Source organism: Elephantulus edwardii, unplaced genomic scaffold (genome assembly GCF_000299155.1).
Source record: "Elephantulus edwardii isolate Elephantulus edwardi_28Jun2011 unplaced genomic scaffold, EleEdw1.0 scaffold00026, whole genome shotgun sequence".
Classification (NCBI taxonomy): domain Eukaryota; kingdom Metazoa; phylum Chordata; class Mammalia; order Macroscelidea; family Macroscelididae; genus Elephantulus; species Elephantulus edwardii.
Genome location: NW_006399776.1, coordinates 1,057,684 through 1,062,436, shown reverse-complemented (window position 1 = coordinate 1,062,436; position 4,753 = coordinate 1,057,684). Strand labels below are relative to the sequence as shown.

The 4,753-nt window shown below is 41.1% G+C and overlaps 1 pseudogene; it reads right to left on the bottom strand.

Annotated features, from left to right (window-relative positions):
- Positions 1-2,633: 2,633 nt before the first annotated feature.
- LOC102867645 lies at positions 2,634-3,676 on the bottom strand (annotated as a pseudogene).
- Positions 3,677-4,753: the final 1,077 nt, after the last annotated feature.

Sequence of the window (4,753 nt, the reverse complement as noted above, 5' to 3'; positions counted from 1 at the left end):
GGAACAGACCACCAACTACTCATATGCAAGTTCAAGCTGAAGCTGAGGAAAATTAAACCAAATCCACAGGAGCCAAAATATGACTTTAATTTCATACCACCTGCATTTCAGAATCATCTCAGGAACAGATTTGAGGCCTTGAACACTAATGAGCAAAGACTTTTCCTACTAGATACTAAATTTCACTAAGGCAAGAATTACATTTTTGCTATTACCCTCTCCTCTCCTCTCTTCCCCTCCTTTCCCCTCCCCTCCCCTTCTTCTCTCCCCTTCCATCCCTTCCCTTTCTCTCTCTCTCTCTCCCCTCACTTTGGTATACTAATATGCTTCATAAATAATTGTGAAATAAATTATACATCTCTTTTACTGCTTTCATTAGTTGAACAGAAAGCTCTGGTGGACTAGTGGTAAGAAGCTGTGCTACAATCCCAAAGGAACTAGGTACGAATTCACGAGGTGCTCGGAGGAGGTGGACAATCTCTTCCTGGAGATTAATTGCCTCTGAAAACCTGCTGCGGGGTCAGCTATGAGTTGGTTCTGACTCGACAGTACACAACAGTAATAACTGAAAGGCTTTCAATCATCTGAAGGGGAAATTACTGTAAAGGTTTTTTTTTCTAAAACATAAGAACTAATACCTGAAGATTGGCAAGAACAGTTTCCAAGTAGCATTCTGTGAACTATGGTTTCTTATAGTGCAAAAAGGTATCTGGTAACTTTAATCACACTCCTTGCCCTGACTCCATTGCTTTTATAGAATAATTCTAGCCTGGATACATGAGAAAGACTAAAGGTAGAAACCTTCAAAGACAATTTAAACAATGTTTTATCTCAGGGAATTTTCATCACTTATTTAAAATAAGAACATTTGTTTGCCATATTAATATCCCTGTAGAGTTAAGTCATTTGATAGATTGTTATGTACATGTTGAAAGTACTTGTATACCATGCTTTTTCAAGAGAGATTAATTTCTGTATTTATTTGTTACAAATTGTACAGTGAATGATTTGATCAAAATCTTAAAGTGTGCAAAAAAGAGAAGGATGAGTGACAGACACAGTAAGAGGAGTTGGTCTTAGTCAGGAGGAGGAACACACCCTCGAAAATCATCCTTCAGGTCATAATCATTGCCAGTGTCCAAGTATGTAAGAACAGAGTCTGACATGAGCCTAGCACATACAAGAAAGATGAACATTCATTGGTGATCTATAGATTGTTCATGCTTCTAGTTTAACCACGCATTTTCTTTACAGGTGCTGTATTTGTGATTTGTCTGATATTGAAATATAATATTTAATAATGATGCTGAAGACACTAAGGTATTGTGGTTCTATTGCTGTTTTTATTTTTACCAAAAAGATAATTACTTAAAATTTATTAAAGATTTGGATACTTCAATAATAAAAAGACCATCCAAATTTAAAATGTGCAGAGGACATGTACAGATGCTTCACTGGTGATGATATTCAAGATGCCAATAAATACGTGAAGAAATGCTTGTAATCATTGCTACTGTCATAGGTGCTGGTATATGCCACTGGTCTTACTATTTTGAATTCCAGACATATAGCTAAGAAAGTTTATAGTTAATCTTGGGCAGATTGTAATTTTGAATACAGCAACTAAAATGAAGAAAAAACAAACAAACAAACAAACAAACCCACTCTATTTGTTAAATCTTATGAAAGAAATGTTTCACAAGGCTATTTGAAACCGTTCAAATGTCAAATTGTTTCTATTGTTAGGTGCAATGGAGTACAACTCTTAGCAACCCTATGAGCAACAGATGTGAACTTTGCCATATCTTGTGCCATCCTCATCATCTTTTATATACTGGAGCCCATTGTTAAAGTCACTGTGTTGATCTCTTTAGCTGACCCTCCACCTTTTTAGACATTTTTTTACAAGGACTTGACTTCCTAACAACATACCCAAAGTATGTACCCAGAGCTTTGTGAGACTCACTTTTTTTTTTTAGGCAAATCATCTTTTATTTTAACCCAAACTTGTTAAAGGGGCAGAAAAAAAACCATTGTAAATTTGAGTTAACAGCACAAAATGTTATCCAAATTGAATAATTTGTTGCTGGTCAGAAGCTCGCCTTGTTTTACACTTAGTAGCCGGTAATTCATATTACAGGAATTTGATACTTATTCAATAAGGCAATCATGTTGGTAGCAAACTTTTATTCAAATCTTACATAACTCTAGCTTTATTAAAAGCCAACATAATTGGAAATTGGGTTCTCCCTCTAAAGTATTCAAAGCTTAAAACAGTTAATTTAAAAGTTAGCACACAAATAAAAAAAAACCACAAAACCTCTGCAGCATATGCTGCTGAATACTTAAAAAAAATCTAAGTGAGCTTAATCTTTACAAAAGGTATTTTAGCTCAAAGCTATAAAACCAAAGTTATCTTAATTCTACAAAGAGGGGACTGGGTGTTTCACTTCATGCCACCATTTCTTTAGAACCTCATGTTTTTCAAAATTTGGCCACAAATCAAATCTCGGTGTACCAGTTTCAGGTAATTCCTCTTGTAGAAGAGGCCAAGTACAAAGAGGAGAGAGTAACTGCCTAGGGGAGTAGGAAAGTGTTCGTAAATAGTGTGCAAAGGAGGGAAGAGTTTGGGGTTAATCTCTGGAACTCGATCTGGACCTTGACCATGACTTTGAGCTAGATCGAGAACGGGATCTTGATGCAGCTCTTTTTGGTGGAGGGGAGGCGGAATGAGCCTTGGAGGCTGGAGGAGGGAGGGGTGACTTGGACCGAGACTGGCTCTTTGATCTGGATTTTGACTTATCACCTTTGCCATTTTCCTTGGAAGACTGCCAGCGAGAACGGGCTCTGCTTCGAGACTTCCCATAAGCACCTTTAGATCTGCTTTGCGAGCGAAAACGAGAGCCCCAATCAGACTTGGGCTTAGATTTGCTCTTTGATCTGGATTTCCTGCCTTTTGATCGAGAACATGACCAACCTTTGCTCCAAGACCTAGATCTGGAGCGACTTTTTGAGACACTTCGAGATCTACTGCGGCTGCTCCTGCGACTCCTACTTCGTGACCGTCTTCGAGATCGAGACCTGGATCTGCTTCCAGAGTAAGACCGCCTGTGGCTCGTTCGTGGTTTATCTTCAATAAGCCTAATATTTCTGCCGTTTATTTCTGTACCGTCTAGTTTATCCTAAGCACGCTTCATGTCGGAGTAGGAGCGAAACTCAATCACACCTTCGTTTGTACGTTCTTTGTGAGCATCCGCGTAGGTCACTTCACCTGCTTGTCTCATGAAATCCTTTAAATCTTGCCAACTGCAACGACTAGAAAGATTTTCTACAATAAGCCTGTACTCTGTACGAACAGGAGGTCCATATTTGTCTCTTCCTGAAGTTCGCCGTCTGCTGCTCCACCACTGCGGCTTCCATAGCTGTAGCGGTCGCGGTCTCGGTCCCAGCGCGGGCTGCGGGCGTGCTTCACGATCACACGCTCGCCGCACAGCTCTTTGCAGTTCAGCTCGTAGACAGCGTCGTGGGCGTCGCGGGAGTCCTCGAACTCCACGAAGCCGTACCCATTTTTGAGGTCTACTTCGAGGAGACGGCCGTAGCCACGGAAAAATCGTTGGATGTCCTCTTCTCGTACGCTGTCGCTAAGGCGTCCTATGTAAACGCGAGGCATAGCCATGGTGGGCAGGGGCCCGGACCGCGAGCAGCCGACCTGGTGTAGACGCAGAGAGCGGCCGACACACGCCCCAATGCAGAGCGGAGGCCGACTCCAGCCACACAACGGCGCTGTACGCTATAAAGATGGCGGGCCCGGGGCGGGACGCTGCGTGTATGGCGTCACCGCGCAGGCACGTTCCCGCTCGCGCCGGGGACCCTCGCTCCTGGGTGACTTGCGCTTCTAACGTCGCGAGGTTTCGGAGAAGCGAGATGCTCACAGAGTTCCGACCTTCCCTCCCCACCTTCTCTTCGAGACTCACTTTTTTTTTTAATTTAGGTTGTTTATTTTTCATTTCAATGAACATCTACAGAGATTTTGGAATTCCATTCATTCATTGTTGCACCCTTCTCCCCGCACAAACCTGCTGAGTGAGGTATCTCAGTCACAAAGGGACAAATGCTATATGGTGCCACTGTTGTAGAATGAGGCTGGCATCGGGGTGGGGGTAAGACTGAGACTCACTTTTAAGGTGCACCCTGGTTGCATTTTCTCCAAGACATACTTGTTATTTTGGCAATTCAAAGATATGCAGTACTCTTCTCCAACACCATAATGGCATTGATTCTTCTTCTGTCATCCTTATTATCCAACTCTAAGATGCAAACAAGTGAAAAGACCATGGCTTGAATCTGGTGCACTTCAGTCTTTAAATGGACATCATCACTGTTAGTACTTTGGAGAGGTCCTTGAGAGCTGATTTTCCCAGTGCAACGTGTCTTTTGATTTCTTGACTGCTGATACCAAGGATTGTAAGTTTCTAGGCTATCACAAAATATATTCATTTCAAACAATGTGTAATGATATATGGATTTTGATTAGCTACTAAATTTTGGATTTGGGAAAAGTTTCACTTCAATATTTAACATGTTGAATTTTTAAGTTGGAAACTGAGTTTTATGTGACCTGATAGGTGTATGTACTATGTCTAAACAATGTAATTGCTATGTAGAAATAACATGACTGTTTCATACACCAAGGTGTGAATTTTGAGAAAAATTCAGTAGAAGTCACAAGTGAAACACTTTAAACTCTTAATGC